The sequence below is a fragment of the Pinus tabuliformis genome, chromosome Q (genome assembly GCF_031772625.1).
Source record: "Pinus tabuliformis cultivar Carrire ecotype Pingquan chromosome Q, CPIR1, whole genome shotgun sequence".
NCBI lineage: Eukaryota > Viridiplantae > Streptophyta > Pinopsida > Pinales > Pinaceae > Pinus > Pinus tabuliformis.
This window is the reverse complement of record NC_142296.1, coordinates 712,969,790-712,989,100: the sequence shown is the minus strand read 5'-3', so window position 1 is coordinate 712,989,100 and position 19,311 is coordinate 712,969,790.

Genomic DNA, 19,311 nt, shown 5'->3' with positions numbered 1-19,311 from the left:
CCCCATGGTTGACATCATCATCTTGAATCTTATTGGTTCTTATAAAGTTTATTTTGGTTGTACATTTTTCTTAGGAAGCCCATTTTAGAACTCAAAAATCCCCTAATGGCTCCCGCTACTCAACATGGAAAGTCGACCTCCCAAAAGATCAAGAAACTCCAAGTATGATGATTTATCTAATATTTGCCCCCTCTATTGCCTCTCCACCAGATACCTTGGGAAATTGGTTGCTTAATAGTGGTGCCTCAAGGCACTTTACTGGGTATAAGGAAGCCCTTTCAAATCTAATAGAAAATGATACAAATTTGGAAATCATTCTTGGAGACAATGCCACCTATCCCCTGAAGGGAGTTGGGAATGTTACCCTTCAATTGAATCAAAGTAACACCATTCATCTACAAGAAATACTATATGTACTTGATCTAAAGAAGAACTTGGTATTTATTTCGGCAATGCAAGACAAAGGATTCAAGGTGGCATTCATTGATGGAAAGCTACGTGTTTGGAAAAGAAATTTCAAAGAAGAATTTACTCTTGGATTCAGGGTTGATAACCTATATCAAGTTGGAGGAAGCCCTTTGGGAGCTATGTCTTGTGACACATCACTTCAATCTGAATTATGGCACCAAAGGTTTGCTCATCTACATTATAAGGCTTTACCCGATGTAAGGAAGACGATGTCAGGTATGCCCAAATTTAAAGTAGAACATGAAGGTGTTTGTCAGGGATGTGATGAAGGAAAACATATAAGGGGACCATTCCCATCAAGTGATATCAAGACTATTGACATTTTGCAATTGGTTCATTCTGATTTATCTACTATGTTGCCTGTGACATCTTTGGGAGGATATTTATATTATGCTATCTTTGTGGATGACTTCTCTCACAAAACTTGGATTTATTTTTTGATGAAGAAGGATGTCGTGTTCACATGGTTCCATTCTTTCAAAGCCTTAGTCGAAAATCAAACATGGAAGAAGATCAAAATATTGAGGATCGATAAATGGAACCGAATATGAATCAAATGAGTTCAATGACTATTGTAGAGAAGCTGACATTAAGAGGGAGACTACTACTGCATATACTCCTGAGCAAAATGGAGTTGTTGAAAGGGAGAATTGTTCCATTATAGAAGCCACTCGTGCCATGCTTCATGATCAAAGCCTTCCGAAGTTCCTATGGGTGGAAGCTACCAACATTGCTGTGTATGTTCAAAATAGATGCCCTCATCAAACGTTGAACTCCAAAACTCCCAAAGAAGTTTTCACTAGTAAGAAACTTGATATTTCTCACTTTAGAATTTTTGGTAGCCCTGTGTATTTTCATGTGTCGAAAGAAAAGAAAAGCAAATTGGATGCATCTGGGAAGAAAGGAACATTTGTGGGCTATAATGGAACCTCTAAGACATATAGAATCTATGTACCTGGTTCAAGGGAAGTGGAGATAAGTCATGATGTCACCTTCGATGAAGATGTTGCCCTTGGGAAGATCAATAACCTTCCTATTCCAAGAAAGGACAGACGTAGATATAGGAAAGCAGGGAGAACTACAGGATGAGCCAATGTCCAATGTTGAAGGACCAGTGGATCCCATTGATCCACCTCCTCATGAGCTCTCCTCCTAAAAAAGGAGGCCCTCATGGCTTAGGGAAACTCTCGAAGATGCCGAGAATCATATTGCTCCTAGGGGAACTTTTCATGAAAGTAAGAAGCCAAATAGGTACCAAGGGTACTTCGTTGCAATGAGCATCATTGTTCAATTTGAGCCTTGCACATTCGAAGAAGCTGTGAAGTGCCAAGTTTGGAAGGATGCTATGAATGAAGAGTATGAGTCGATTAAGAAGAATGATGTTTGGGATGTGGTCCCTAGACTCAAGGACAAATCTGTTGTCACTTCGAAATGGGTTTACAAGTTCAAGCATGGAGCTAATGGAAGTGCTGAAAAGTTCAAGGCCAGATTTGTTGCTCGAGGCTTCTCTCAAAAGGAAGGTGTGAACTATGATGAGATATTTGCACCAGTTACTTGATATACCACCATCCGTTTGATCATAGCCATTGCTGCTTCGCAAGGATGGAACCTACACCAGACAGATGTCAAAACTGAGTTCTTGCATGGTTCAATTAAGGAGGAAGTCTATGTAGAACAACCCGAGGGGTTCAAAGTTCAAGATCGTTAGACACATGTATGCAGGTTGAAGAAAGCCCGCTATGGGTTGAAGCAAGCTCCCCAGGCTTGGTATGAGAGGATCGACAACTATATGATGAATCTCGATTTTACAAGAAGTGACGCTGATCCAAACCTTTACTTTAAGATTGAGAATGACATACCTCTGGTCTTGGTACTTTATGTGGACGATCTCTTTCTAACAGATGCAGACCCTCTCATTCATTAATGCAAGAGGGAGTTGGCTTCCAAGTTCAAGATGAAGGATCTAGGATTGATGCATTATTTCCTAGGATTGGAGGTCTCGCAAAAGCCAGGTGAGATTTTTCTTTCTCAAGGAAAATATATTGTGAAGTTACTTGAAAGATTTGGGATGGTGGATTGCAAGTTCGTGACTACTTCGATGGAACTTAACTTCAATAAGTTATGCGGAAGTGTTGTTGGACCCGATTTGGGAATTCCTTCTGAGTATCGTAAACTCATCGAGGCCCTGATGTTCTTGGTGAACTCCCATCCGACATATGTTTTGCAGTGAATACATTGAGTTAGCTTATGGTCGAGTCTCATCACATACATTGGATTGTTGCCAAGAATCTCTTGAGATATCTTTGGGGCACAATCACATATGCACTGAGATACACTGTCAGGAATGTGAGGCTCCATGGTCATTCTGACGCTGATTGGGCTAATAGTGTGGTGGATTGTAAGAGCACATCGAGATGTTGCTTCTCTCTAGGTTCTGATTCGATATCCTGGTTGAGCAGGAAGCAGAAATTGGTTGCTTTGAGCACCGCCGAGGCCGAATATATTGTTGCTAGTATGGCCTCTTGTGAAGCTGTTTGGTTGAGGAAACTCTTTAGTGAGTTGTTTGGACATGTGTTGGATACCACCGTGATTTTCTGCGACAACCAAAGTGGGATTCGTCTTTCTAAGAATCCCGTGTTTCATGACCGCTCCAAGCATATTGATATCAGGTACCACTTTATCCGGGATATGGTACAACGGGGAGCAATAAGGCTCCGACACATTGGGATTGATGATCAGGTCGCATATATTCTTACGAAGCCCCTCGGAAAGGTCAAATTCTTAACCTTCCGTGAACGATTTGGAGTCGTGGAGAGACCCTCATATGAGGGTCCTGTTTGAGTTGGATATTGAGCTTTGGGAGATCAGGGGGGCTTGGGGTACTCCTTGGAGAGATGAGCGACCATAGGGTGAGTGGTTCACCTTCCCCTAGTGGTGCACTGTGTACAGGGTGAGTGGTTCACCTTCCCCTGTGATACCCCATGATGGTTGATATATGCATCGGATGAGTGATTCACCTTATCCTATGGCATATGAGCAGGACGAGTGGTTCACCTTCTGATTCAGGTGGCTCTAGAGATACACACAAGACAAAGAGGGCTTATGGAAGCTCAAAAATCAAAGTGGTCGGAATACTTTCGAACCAAGACCAAAGTGTAGATTTTGTCGTCCTGATCGCAACGATGCGAACGGTTCGTCAATCCGAGCTCGTATGACGGAGAACAAGCCAGTCAAAGTTTTGGTTGACTTTTGCTGACTAGGCAAGCTTAACGGAGACACAATTTGGAGGTTTTCCGGAAAACAAAATTAGGCCAACTTGGCTGGATTTCGGGGGAAATTGTTGCTTCGTTAAATCGTCTCCTTTGGTCCAAAACCCAAAATTTTAAAAATGGCCTTATTATTAATAAAATTAAAAAAAAAAATATAAATGAGGTGGTGGGCTACCACCCCCGCCACCCCAAACTATATTAACACTTTTTTTTTTTATTAAAGGGCCGACGGGCCATGATCCCTGCCGGCCCAACCGCACCAAACAACATTAAACAATGTTAATGGGTTGTGGGCGGGCCACCTTCGGTGAACTCAGCCCACACCCAACCTCCAAACAAAATGTGTCATCGCATTAAATGAGGCCGGTGGGAGTTGAACCCACGACCGGCGGGAGGGCCATCCCCGCCCATGCGACGACCCCATGGTATAACAAGCCAAACAAACGCCCACCAAAAATTAAAGCGCCACATTAAATATGCCCTCGATAATACATATGCTGCGAGGGTTATGGGGCGGGCTGCCCAATGCAGACCCGACCCCAAAATGACTATATGCAGTTGTTAAAAAAATTGTAATGCATTAAAATGGGAGGGGTGGGGATTGACCCCCCGACCCCTCCTCAACTAATTTCGATTTTTACCAGAACGCCAAACAAATTCCTTATTTAATCCACCTAGTAAAATGTATATAAACCTCATTTGTCAGTGCGCCCACCAACATGGAGGAGCCAAGGAGTGAACACGGAAATCGAGGCATTATTTTAATTAATTTTTAATGCAGGGTGGAACCATGAACTTGAGAAAAACACAGGCGGAACCATGATTGGGCGAAATTATCAAGGGGGTGAAAATTTTGCAGTGTCCAAATTGGACAAATTTTATGTCGATCTTACACCTCTCAGTGACATGAACCCGATGGCGTAGTCAGTTTCTTGATTTGAGCAGCCGATTTGCAGAGGACTCGGAGGAGGGAATCTTTGAGGAATCTAGGGGGAATCTAAAAGATTCCTTAAGCCCCAGATTTCCAACTTCTTAGAATTCAGAAATTTGACAGTCAATTTTGCACCATTCGACGCCACAAATTTGACGGTGTGTTTAGATTTTCCATTTTCTCATTTCATTTTCGGCCACTTTCCAAAGTGGAGTGCAGGTGTCAGTGTTCAACGTGCGACCAATGATTCCATGAGATTCGATGCAGCGTGATTGATGGGATGACCAACTTCATCAGTTTGACATCCTTTTTTTTCAGATGGCCCCAAGATGTGAGGTATATGCAATGTGTTCATGTACTTATTTTTTCTATGCATTGTGCTGCACAGATTCCTGTTTGATGTTTGATGTGAGATCCTGTTTCTTACTTGTCTCATGATTCCTGATTGATATGATGCATAATCATTTGTGTGATGTACTTGTTGTCATGATTCGTCATGTTTTGTCTGAGATCCATTTGTTGTTATGTTGATGGGATACTCATGTGTTGCATTGAGATCCCTTTTATGCCATGTAGGCGGGATGCTCATTATCATCATGCATGAGTTTAGATCATACTGATAAGAGTCCTTTTTGAATGAGTTCCTCCAGCGGAACATCTCTTGGAGCCATTCTTGCCTGAGGGCATTTTCCTTGTATGATAGCGACATCACCTCTTATGTACATCATCACTATTGACAACACTTAATGCAGCGGCCTACACCATCTTGACACCGGGGCTCGGAGACGTAGTCCCTCCTCGACGAACTCCGTTATCAACGTTTGTTATGTTTATATTGCTGATGATTGCCCTGTTCCTTCTTCTGCACATGTATTCATTTATGTTCTTTTAAAAATGCAATTTAACACATCACCAAAGTAAAAGGTCTTGGAAGGGTCCTTTGTCACACCCAGACCTGGCTCAAGTGGTATCAGAGCGGTCTTTGCGTGGATGTGAATTGCAAGCGTGAATGATGGAATATGCAACGATAGAGGATGAAAAAGAGATGTATGAGACCATGCTAAAAATTTCCCAAAGGGTGGAAATAATGTATGAAGCTCTACAAAAAAAGACAGAGGAAAATGAGCGATTGCAGCTTCAGTTGTGAGCCACGGAAGAGGCCCTGAAAGTATTGAAGCACAATAACCAGAATCTTCAAACAGATTACGCTGAATTGAAGATGCGTCTACATGAAGAGAAAGAGGAGAAACATAGTTTGCTACGACAACTGCAAGCAAAGGAAGAGGCCTTCGAAAAGCTGTAGCGTGACCCATGTGAGGTAAAAAGTAATTCTCCAAATTCATGTGTGTTTCCTAATGATGATTTCGCTGTTTTTGAAAATCATACCACAAGAATTGGGTCCAAATTGTTGAGGAAAATGGGGTATGAAGGAAAAGGCTTGGGCGTTAATGGCCAAGGCATTTTCAACCCCATCAAAGTAGAAGAATTACCCTGTCAGGAAACACTTGGGTATGTCAGAAAGGAAGTTGGGGAATGTGCCGAGATAGCTAGCGAACCACCAACCACAGATGATGAGAGGCCCTCATTAGTGCTTTCCAAATCGACAAAGGATTTAAAAGATGTTGATTTCCTTTCGGTTTCATCTTCACATAGTATGATTTCTGTCTAAGACGTGGAGATACCAATTACAGGGACAAACATGAGGCTCCGTACCAGGATGAGGTGCTAGGAGGAAAAAGAACTTGGTGTTAATAACCAAGGCATAACTCAACCTTTGGAGGTTATGCATAAACATCGATTTGCAGGCTTGGGATACACCGAAGGAGAATGCTCGAAGGTGTCAGATTCTTTTGAGATATTGTCGAAATCGCTGAGGAAAGAGAATGATGGGAACACATCCCCATCATCCCGTGGCAGTGCCCATTGTAGGGAGAGAGTTGAGGCAAGCTCTTATCACCATAACGACACCAGAGACAAAAAGGAAAGGTATAACCAGTCTCAACATTTGAATGTTCATTTCGGTTATAATCATGTTTTTAGAGATGAACGTAAATCAAGACATCGAAAAACATGTACATTTTGTGGATTACATAACCATACATTTTCTAAGTGTTGGAAAAGAATGGAATCACACAGAAGGATGAGGCATGAAAGACCCTCTCAACAACAGATGAGAAAACATGTTAAGCAGATCTGGAGGAAGAATATGTACTGCAGTCATTGCGACAGAAATGGCCATCAAAGAGCCACTTGTTGGAGGCTCCATCCAGAGCAGCGCCTTAAAGGCAAAGTGTCGATACATGAAACAAGTGAAGCAGTGATTCGACAAGCAAAACCACCATAAGGGAATGACCCATTCACAATGATAAGTGAAAAATGGTTTCTAGACATGTTAGCTTTTCATGGTCGTGCTTTTGTAAATCATTTGTTGCATTTTAAAATGTAAACGTGATGATGTGTTTTCCATCACTTGTTAGGCAACAGTGATGTCTGGTCTTATTTTGAGTTGCATGATAAAATGTGAAAGTGATGTCGTGTTTCCATCACTTGTCAAAGCAAATAGTGTTTGGCCTTATCTTTGTAAATCATGTGTTGCAGTGATGATGTGTTTTCCATCACTTGTTGGAGCAACAATGATATGTTGGCATTGTTTTCGTCGTTGGGGTATTGTTTCCATTTCGATGTAAACTTGACCACCAAGTATGTGTTATAAAATCGTGGCAAGTGTGGGATGCTCGGGTCATTAGTTGGTCATGAAAGTCAAGTATGTAATTTGCAAAACAATGTACTACAGGTTGCAGAGATTGCAGGTGTCGGCTCATCGCTTAAAGCTCCAAAGAACAAAGGTGAAGAAGATGGAAAAGGGACCTTTTTCAAGACGCTTGTGATGCAGACAAGGTACAAAGAAGTTACAGATTATTTGTCATGCTTTTGGAAGACCGAAAGCTCCTCAGTGGGGAGGATTGATCCAGGTGGCTCCAGAGACACACAAGACAAAGAGGGCTTATGGAAACTCAAAAATCAAAGTGATCGTAATACTTTCGAACCAAGACCAAAGCGTAGATCTTGTCGTCCTGATCACAACGGTGTGAACGGTTCGTCAATCCGAGCCCTTATGAGGGAGAATGAGCCAGTCAAAGTTTTGGTTGACTTTCGCTGACTCGACAGGCTTAATTGAGACACAATTGGGAAGTTCTCTGGCAGACGGAATCCAACCAACTTCAGCTAGATTCCAGGCGAAATTGTCGCCTCATCAAATCGTCTCCTTCGGTCCAAAATCCGAATATTTAAAAATGGCCTTATTATTAATAAAATAAATAAATAAATAAATAAATGAGGTGGCGGGCCACCACCCCCGCTACCCAAAACTATATTAACAATTTTTTTTATTAAAGGGCCAACGGGCCATGACCCCTACCAGCGCAACCGCACCAAACAACATTAAACAATGTTAATGGGTTGTGGGTGGGCCACCTCCGGTGGACCCGCACCACACCCAACCTCCAAACAAAATGTGCCATCGCATTAAACGAGGTCGGTGGGAGTTGAACCCACGACCGGTGGGAGAGTCGGCCCCTCCCACATGGCGGCCCCACGGTACAACAAGCCAAACAAACGCCCACCAAAAATTAAAACGCTACATTAAATACTCCCCTAGTTAATACATATGCTGTGGGGGTTATGGGGCGGGCCACCCAATGTAGACCCAACCTCCAAAACGACTATATGCAGTTGTTAAAAAAACTGTAATGTATTAAAATGGGAGGGGCGGGGATTAACCACCCGACCCCTCCTCAACTAATTTCGATTTTTACCACAATGCTAAACAAATTCCTTGTTTAATTTCCCTGGTAAAATTTATATAAACCTCATTTATTAGTGCACCCACTAGCATGGAGGAGCCAAAAAGCACGCATGGAAACCGAGGCATTTTTTAATTAATTTTTAATGCAGGGTGGAACCATGACCCTGAGAAAAACACAGGCAGAACCATGATTGGACGAAATTCTCAAGGGGGTGAAAATTTTGCAGTGTCCAAATTGGACAAATTTTATGTCGATCTTACACCTCTCAATGACACAAACTCGATGGCACAATCAATTTCCTGATCTGAGCAGCCAATTTGCAGAGGACCTGGAAGAGGGAATCTTTGAGGAATATAGGGGGAATCTAAAAGATTCCTTAAGCCCCAGATTTCCACTTTCTCAAAGTTCAGAAATTTGACAGTCGATTTTGCACCATTCGATGCCACAAATCTGATGGTGTGTTCATATTTTCCATTTGATCATTTTATTTTTTGGCCACTTTCCAAAGTGGAGTGTAGGTGTCAGTACTCAGCGTGCCAACAACGATTCCATGAGATTCGACGCAGTGCGATTGATGGGACGGCCAACTTCAGCAGTTTGACATCCTTTTCTTCATATGGCCCCAGGATGTGAGGTATATGCAGTGCGTTCACGTACTTCTTTTTGCTATGCATCGTGCTGCACAAATCCCTGTTTGATGTTTGATGTGAGATCCTGTTTCTTACTTGTCTCATGATTCTTACTTGATGTGATGCAGAATCATTTGTGTGATGTACTTGTTGTCATGATTCATCATGTATGTTTACATTGAGATCCCTTTTATGCCATGTAGGCAGGATGCTCATTATCATCATGCATGAGTTTAGATCATATTGATAGGAGTCCTTTTTGAAGGAGAGTTCTTGTAGCAAAACATCTCTTGGAGTCACTCCTGCATGAGGGCATTTTCCTTGTATGATAGCGACATCACCTCTTATGTACATCATCATTATTGACAACACTTAATGCAGTGGCCTACACCATCTTGACACCGGGGCTCGGAGACGCAGTCCCTCCTAGACGAACTTTGTTATCAACGTCTGTTATGTTTATGTTGTTGATGATTCTCCTGTTCCTTCTTCTGCACATGTATTCATTTACGTTATTTTAAAAATGCAATTTAACACAACACTAAAGTAAAAGGTTTTGGAAGGGTCCTTTGTCACACCCAGACTTGGATCACCTTCTCTTGTCGATACATCCTACCCATGTAGTCTAGGACCCATGGGAAGTACCTCTCATTTGGCCAATGAGTAGGGAAATGAGGATAGGGACCATAGTACTATTGATGGATGCATCATGTACTACTGTACTCCCTATGCTAGGATGTTTGATATTGTTTTGGGATCAATGGAGACTGACTTCGCATCAGTGGAGAGTGGTATGGTACACTTGATCAATGGACACTAACTTCATGTCAGTGGAGAGTGGTATGGTACACTCGATCAATGGACACTGACTTCGGGTCAGTCGAGAGTGGTATGATACACTCTCGATCATTGGAGATTGACTCCAGGTTAGTGAAGAGTGGTATGACATACTCTTGATCATTTCTTCTTCATTATTTCTTCATTGTTCAGTAGATCAGAGTATAACATGAATGTCAGAGATGGTACAGATTGACAGATGATTTGGTAGGTGGGGTTCTCCCTAGTTGAGAGGGAGTGTTAAAATTGACAACTAGGGCCAAACTCCACCTTGGACAACTCATGTGATGGAGCTAATATTTTTATTGGATTCCTCTTTCCAAGAGGTGTAGGATTGATTTAAAGATCATCTCATTATGACATGTACAAATGGAATTATGAATTCATTTCTATTATGGACAAATTGTCAAGGTCAGGCAACAAAATTATGTAGGCTCAGAAGCCCAAAAGTCTGTCTTTTCATCCTCAACATTGCATATAAATAGAAGGAGAAACATCATTTGGACACTCATCATCACTCACATATCTCTCTCTCTCTCCTCATCTGATTAGGTCATATAGATTTCTGGGCAGCTTCTCTCCTCCACACGTGCGAAGGGTTGACTGTACTTTTATGTTTTCTGCATTAACCAAGTTGTAGCAAGTTTGATCAGCGTTGACCAGGCATCAGCTGACCCTGTTTGACTGCATTTTTCTTGGGAGAAATTCTGTTTGGGCAGGCTGCATTTCTTGGCTCATATTTCGAGGTTTTTTGGGTTGTTTGACCAGCATTGACCGCAGGTTTGACTCTATGTTGACAGAGTTTGGAAGTTTTTTTTGGGACTTTTTATGGGCTAATTTATACTGTTCTTGGAGGCCAAATTGATTGGGCTTGACCGATTTGATTTGGAGGAGTAATTTTGCTAAGATGACCAACGTTGACTTTCTGGTTAGGGCATCGTGTTGACTGGACAAATTTGACTGTGTTTAGGCAAGTGAATTTTGTATATTGTACTTTCTCTGCTGAACCTTTGAAGAATAATAAGAAGATTTGATCAAAGGGTTTCCCCACATTGGGGGTTTTCCCTGGCATCTGCCAAATATTATGTCCTCTTGTCTTGGCTTGTTTTCTTCTTTTTATTTATGTTCTATATGCATTTACTGTCATGTTAATGTGATTTCTAATCTAGAAATTGATATTGGGCTAATAAGAAAAATTGAAGTCAATTTCTCTTCAACATAGAACATACCATTGTTATCGAAAAATTGAAGTAAATTGCTCTTCAACATAGAACATAACAATAGAACATACCATTGTTATTGAAAGATTGAAGTAAATTGCTCTTCAACATAGAACATACCATTGTTATTGAAAAATTGACATCACTGTTGTAAGAGGAAAAACATATCTCTATTACAATTCCCCTATGATGGAAACAATGAACTGTAAAACAAAATGTACAATTTTCCAACAAAGAAATAGATGCAAGTATGAAATAACAACCTTACACAAATATAGCACCCTTCAGAAAAATATATAGATGTTAGCTCTAGATTTATCCAAATCACCTTAATAGCCATAGTATGTTAGTGTTTTCTCTACTTTAAATCACCCCTCTTGCAAATGAGCAACAACTTTTATAGACGAAACCCTTAAATTCCTTCATAATAAAGTATTCAAAAATCTTGAAGTATCTCCTCGAGCAAAGTGTTTTTTCACAAAGGCAGATCTTATTGGTTTGAATGAGTCACACATGCCACATGTTGTTAATCCATGTTGATGACTACTCATTTTCACAAAGGTAGATATTATTGGTTTGAATGAGTCACACATGCCACATGTTCTTAATCCATGCTGATGACTACTCTCTTCATTATGCAGATTTTTTAGACTTGAACTATGTAAAATGGTCCATATCTGCCTACATGTATGGGTAACCCTGGGTAACACTAAGATATTTTTTTCTTCTTATGATGCAGTTTGCCAACCAACAACCTTATCATAATCCATAGATATCTAGCCTTAGATGCCTCTCATCCATTCTTTGGTCAGTGCATTATTTCATCTAGCTTACTCATTTAACGAAGGTGGGTCATCTATTATGAAGTTCATTAACCATTTTAATTGAATTGTTTTAATTTAATGATTAAGAGCATTCTAGCATAGAAGACATGGTGACTTGGACAATAGATTTCTATTGGTTATACACTTGTTCCCTTCCTTCACCTTGGTGGTTAACACTTACCCATAGTCCAATGTGACTTTCCTTGAGGCTTTTTTTTTTCACTATTTAGGAGGGGCACAAATATGAGACTTTAATGATGGTAACCTTCCATGATATCCATAATTAACATTTGTCATCATTCCCTTGCTCCATTGTCCTACCTTTAATTGGTTGTTATTAGTCACTTGTATTAATTCATTGTTGACCTTGTTTTGTGAGGTGTTGCATATGCTCGAGGTTGATGCAACTTTAAGAATAAAAAAAAACATTAGAAAATGTTAAAATGCAAAAGAATGGCAAATGATGCATTATGGGAATTTTGAGGTAAAAAATGGGCTTCTAAATGAAACATATTTTAACAAATTCAACTTGAAAAGAACCAATAGGATTCAAGAATAAAATGTCAGTGTTAGGGGTCAATATTTAATTGTATTTTTGGTTTATTTCAAATCTCAAGGGTGGACACTTGTGGGATGCAAAGTTTCATTTTGCATCCAATGAGAACACTTGAAATTTGAGTAAACGTATAAGGAGATAAGTCGAAAATACAATTAAAAAAATAGTTTTCTTTATTTTCATTAAAATTTCATAATGTTTATTTTATTATTTTCCTTGGGAGGCCCATTTTAGACCTTAAAATTTCCCTAAAGTAAACCAATAAAAAAACCAAATTATAGTTTTGAACTCTATCCACTCTTATATAACCACTCACCCTTGAGAGTATCCATGCACATCATGTCTATCAAAGTAAAATGAACTCTTTATGAACATTGCAGCCTTAATGAAGTGTAAACTACCCATCACAAGAAGGGGATGATTTCATGACAATCAATGAAAAAAGAGAAAGGAAAGTATGCGGGTTTGGAAAAACAAAAGCGAGGAAGGTAACTCAGGTAATTCTAAGCACTCCCTCTTCAAAGGTGCTTATGGACAATGATTTGATTTAACCTAGCATAAATCCATGTCTACATTCATGAAATACACCCCAATCCATAACACCACCACATACACCTATCCTCTAAAAGAGTCAACCTAGGAATTTTCCCTCTCCTTAGGGTTGGAAGCACCTAATAGGGCTATGTAATAACCTTCCCATACTTAAGCATAGTAACTTGTGTACAAATCATAAGCTAGGAAGACATTTGAAGAAGATGTTTGTGTGGAGTACTTTGATGTTTTCAACATCAAATATGGTCCACTTTGATACTCTTACGATTCTTGCACCCATGATGTTGATTACTCACCTCTTCCATTGACTTAATAGTTTTGTATCTTATTGGCAATTTTTTTATTGTGTTTTGAGAGTCGAGGCTATTTTGAGGCCTTAAAAGATGTTTCTTGGACATTTAGGGGTCCATGGGTTTTAATGACATGCTCTAGCCCCAATGAAAATTTGTAATCATGGGATAATTCTTTCCAACGAGATACTATGCGCTCCAAACAGACGTATGCAAAAGTTGTTACCTTGAGAAATTGAAGTACCGACCACCTTAGGGCTTACAAACATTTTGGCACTACATCTTCTAAGGTTAGGGTTTTGGACCTCTAGGGGTCCTTCATTATGTTAAAATACCATTCCTTCAGATTCTTGTAATAGCATTTGCGAATGCGAGTCACCATCATCTTTCTCCCTTCAAAGATAACTCTAGCGAGTTTGTGTTATATATTATTACATTATTTTATGTATTAATAGAAGTTAGGTATTTAATATATTACTATGCTCTCTGCTATATTTATTTGTGTGTGTTCCATGTCCTTTATTGTCTTATATTTCTTTCATTGTACAACCTAGATTAGTGGCATCGAAGTAATTTGTTTCTTAGTGCATGTCCTCAACGAGGTTAGGGTACAGAGAGTTGGGTCTTGAGCTAGTTTCACTTTGGAACGATCGTTCCTGCTAACCTAAGCAACCTCCCATGGTGGAAAAAAAGAGAGACGGTGGAGTAGGAGATCCTACCAAGTTGTTGCTGAAGGAAGCATTTGTGCAACAAAGGAATGCAATGATGAACAATTTTTCCTAGATCCTTCGATGACTGCCAATGGTTGAGGCACCTTCAACAAGCGACACTTTTGGATGTGTGACACCCTTCAAGGTACATGTTAACTTTAATATCCCCTTATTCAGAGGTCAAATAGAATGCTTTGGAGAAATGCTTAAATCTGTTAGAGGGATACGTCCAAATTTTTTTCAACAATGAAAATATCACCTTTACATTCCTGAAAGTGCTACCCCATGTCAAATATTGGTGGGAAGGTTACTAGGAGAGACACAATGAAGACAAGTCTACTATATTCAATACAAGACCCACTTAGGCTTCTTTTTTTGATGCCCTCAAGAGGAATTCTACCTTGTAGGAAACTATTATGACCAATTTATGAAATGGACAACTCTGCGATAGAAGGGAGGCCAGACTACAGGATTACATCGATATTTTCCATATCTTGCAGTCAAAGCTGGATACCAGAGACTCCGTGTGACACCTAGTTTTGAAGTATTGTAGTGGCCTACATAGGTTCATCCAAACAAGGATGGATTTCATGGACATCTACTCACTAGGAGGTACTTATAAATATGTCGTAGAAAATTGAGCAAAAATTGAAGCAAAGGAATAAGCAGAAGTTTGGGTCTGTGAATTTTCCACAACAAAAGCTTGGAAAAGATGACCCTAACTCGCAAAACAAGGGACAAAGCAAGGGGAGCCAAACTCATGACAACCAATGGAATTCGCAGGCAAAGAAGGGTAATGGGAAGTCGATGAAGGACATTGGAAAGTGGTGTGAGTTCCACAAAATCCCTTGGCACACCACTACTTAATGCCCTTCAAATTCATCATTGTTGGTTGAGCTTAAAGAAAAAGAAGAATACTTTGCCTCATATTATTATTTAGAACATGATAAAGGAAAATGGATCATCGATGCAGAACCCAACGCTACCATTGTGACCACACAAATCCAACCAAAAAAGTTAGAGGAGCTTGAGGAGGGGGACCACCTCTTCCACTCACATATGTGGGTGAAGGGACTCCACTACATTTCATTTGTTGAAAACAAGAGTGAGAAGAACCTGATCCTAGTTGAGGTTATCAAGGGATTGAAGCCATTAACAATCCACACCCCCAACTATGCACTATGGGTTGGTTGAGCCATGTATGAGACATCCATGTTAGCCAGTAATGTTTCCTGTCCTATAACATCAAGTCTTAAAATATGAGGTATTGTGTAATGTTTCTCCACTCAAATATTTTGTTGTGCTTTTAGGACAACCTTATATGTGGAAATTTCACGTTGTTTACGAATCCCATTCATGTAGTGTCATTGTTATTCTAGGGGGTTAACTCTATAGGGTGCCAAATGTAGTTTCAACTACCACAACTTTATTGATGTCAACAAAATAATGTTGAAAGGTAATCTCTTAGATTTAAAATTTTGTCCTCCTCATGGTTCGATTAGAAGGTGAAAGGAAGGCCACTGCAATGACCACAACATCAACACAAAGGATCTCTACAAAATAGAACCAGGTGGATAACATTGTAGAAGCATATAGGGATATGTTTGCATCACGTATGGAGGTGTCTCTACATTTTCAGAACGAAATTCAAATGACTTGATACCCAGTGCTCTTTTACATCATATTCACGAGCTTATCCAAAAGGGCCACATTTAACTGGGCTCCTCACATTGCGGGAGCCTAATTCTGTGGGTGCAAAAGAAGGGTGGGACATGGAGACTTTGTATTGATTATAGGGCTTTGAAAAAAATCATTGTCAAGAATAGATACTTGATCCATCAAATTGATGATCTTCTTGGTCAACTTAAGGGTACCAAGTTCTTTATTAACATTGATCTAAATTCAGACTACCACTAGGTTCCAATTGAGCAAACCAATGCATGGAAAATAACCTTGAAATCTAAGAAGGCATTTTTGAGTGCTTGATCATGCCATTTGGCTTGACTAATGCTCCAAAAATGTTCATGAGGATGATGGATGATATACTATTACTGTTCACAAGCTCTTTTGTGGTTGTATATTTGGATGGAATCCTCATCTTTAGCAGAATATGGGAAGAACATTACAACATTCAACAAGTCTTGAACACCCTGAAACAACACAAATTGTATACCAATTTGGAGAAATGCTCATTTGGCATTCAATGAATTCAATATTTGGTGTACATCATGGATGAAAATGGGGTGCATGTGGACCTAGCCAAGATCCAGTTCATCATGGATTAGCCAACCTTGATGACCCTAATGGAGCTCCACAACTTCTTGTGCCTTGTTAATTTCTACCGGAGGTTTGTATTTGGTTCTCTCATATCGCTTGGCCCTTAAGTCAAATGACCAAGGGCAGAGTAAAAGAAAAGTGTTCTTGGTCTGAATCAAAACATAAAACATTCAAGGATCTAAAACACCACCTTTGCTCTGCAACAATCCTCACCCTGCTAAACCCACAACAACATTTGAGATTGAGATAGGTACGTCCGACTATGCTATTGGTACAACCCTCACTCAACAAGGAGATGTACTCTTGGCCTATCATAATGAAGCGCTCTTTGATATTTTTTGTGCATGCATGTCGACAGTGGAAGCATTATATTATGCAGAAGGAAATGATCATCCACACTGATCATAGGCATTTGCAGTTCATGTAGACAAAAGGAAAGTTATAGAATGTTTTCCATAAAAATGGTCCAAATATGTGCAACAATTCCACTTAAACACCAAGTACATGAAGGGTAGCACCAACCATTCTGTAGACTACCTTAATCAACCCCTGGTTTTGACACTAACCACAATTCTTAAGTCTTGTGGGTATGATAATTTTGGGTGTCCACAATTATACAATAATGACTGACTTTTCTACTACATACCAGATGCTAATCACAGGTAAACAAGTTCCAAACTTCTACCTCCAGAATGCACTCTTGTGCTACCTAGTCCACATTTGTGTTATTTCAAGAAAGTGTGCCAAGATAATCTGGGAAGCACATTATAGTTAGGTGGTATGGCACTTTGGTGTGGAGAAGTCTATAATAGTACTTCAAAAGTATCTATACTAGCCGAAGATTCTATAGGATATCCACCGATATATTATATTATTCACTTCCTATTCCATTGCTAAACGAATCATCAAGAAGCAACAATTGTGCACTTTACTTGCCCTAAATAAACACTGGGAGTCAGTTTCCATGGATTACAGGTCAGGTTTACCCTCCACAGGCATGATAGTGATTGTATGTTTGTGGTTGTTGATTGGTTCTCTAATATGTCCATTTTGGCATCAAGCAAGAAGAGTATCATAACTAAATCCATTGCTTGGGTTGTCGATTGGTTCTCTAAGAAGACCATTGTGGCATCGTGCAAGAAGAGTTTTATAGTTGAAACCACTACAAATCTTCTTTGATAATGTTTGGATTCATTTTGGCCTACGTTGGACCTATTTCAGATCGGGATACAAGGTTTCTTAGAATATTTTGGTCTAGCTTTTGGCCTCTAATGGATACCAAGTAGATCAAATCAACTGCCTTTCATCCCTAAATAGTTGGAAAAATAGAAGTGGTCAACAAGATGATTGTGCATATCCTGTTTATATACTAGTCCAAACATCCACGTATATGGGATTAAAGCCTTCTATATGTTCAACATAACTATAATAGAGCCATCCACAACTCTATTGGACAAATTTTTTTCCAAGTGTGCTTGGGGTTCCAAACATTGACCTCAATTGATGTAGCACCTACTATTACATCTTCACTAGCAAGGTCCTCCCATGCTCAAGCCAAGGAATATAAAATGACCAAATTTATGGAACATATCAAACACCTCCTACAGAAAGTTGGTGCCAAGTACAAGAAACGACATGACTAGCCTCAGATTCTACATAAGCTTAAGGCATGCCACCCCTTTATTTTCTTAAATTTGTGTTGCAATTGAGAACTTATAATGTTGAGGTATTGACATTGATGTTATGAGTTCTATGATGTGATGTAATGCTTATTTTTAATAATAATAATAATAATAAATTCTAAAGTTAAAGGAAGGGGGATAGCTAAAAAATTATAATGCCTTGAGAGGAAAAACTATCTTGATTTAATTTTCTCTTTTGATGAGATGGTTTGTCTTCCCAAGAAGCTTCTAATAAGAGGTTAGGAGGTAGAACGGTCAAGTGTGATTATAAAAAAAAGATGGAGGATCAATCAAGAGGTTCTTCTTCCTTTAGCTTTTCAACATATTCTATTTTATCTCTTATACATTCTTTTCCCTCTCGCTAAAAAAATTGATTTGGCAAGAGAGTTGGTGGCAGAACCTAGGGAGGTTCAAACCTTGCGAATAGTTAAGATTTGTGAGTGGAAAATTATGTGACATGAAGTGAATGTGTTGCCATTTTTTTTTTGGACTACATGACTGCGAAATAGGAATGGTCTTTTTTGTTTGTGGCACATAGAGCATTGAAGAGGGGAGCGCCAAGGGATTGCAGAGATCAAAGAAGGACTCCCTTGTGTTGTGTAAACTTGCATGGAACTTTTGTGAATGTTTATAAGCTTGTTCAAAAATAGAAATGATGAACATGAGTTTTTTCTGTGTGTGGAGGACTGTTGCCTTCACTTTTGTGTTAAATATGGTATGAAATCTATGTGCTAAATCTCCGAGTTTAGTTTTCACTCAAGGCATCAAGAATCTTCTTGGGGGTGGTTGTCTGCGAGAAAGATTACAACACAATCTTGCCTGTGGTTGGGTGGAGAGTGGCTCACCCTTCTTGAGTTCCAGATTCTGTTTTTCCGAATCACATAAGTACTTCTATTCTTGGTAAATGAAATTGATAATTGCAACTATATATATATATATATATATATATATATATAATTGTAATAATTAAATTGTTTATTTTCAACAATTTATCTATTTTAAAATTAGATATGTTTATGAAAAATAAACTTGTGGAGGATATGATTTGTACTGTTGGTAAACTTTCTTTTTGTTTTCTAACCTCTAAGTAAAGTAATTGAATATTTGGATTTTCTTCTTGGTAGAGATTGTATTAATAAATTTTCAAATTCATGAGTTGGCTGTGTACATGCATGTCTTCCCTATTTATTGCATGCTACTTTTTTTTTGTTTTGTTTTTTTTTTAATTTTATCTATAAACTATAAGTCCCAATATTTTCC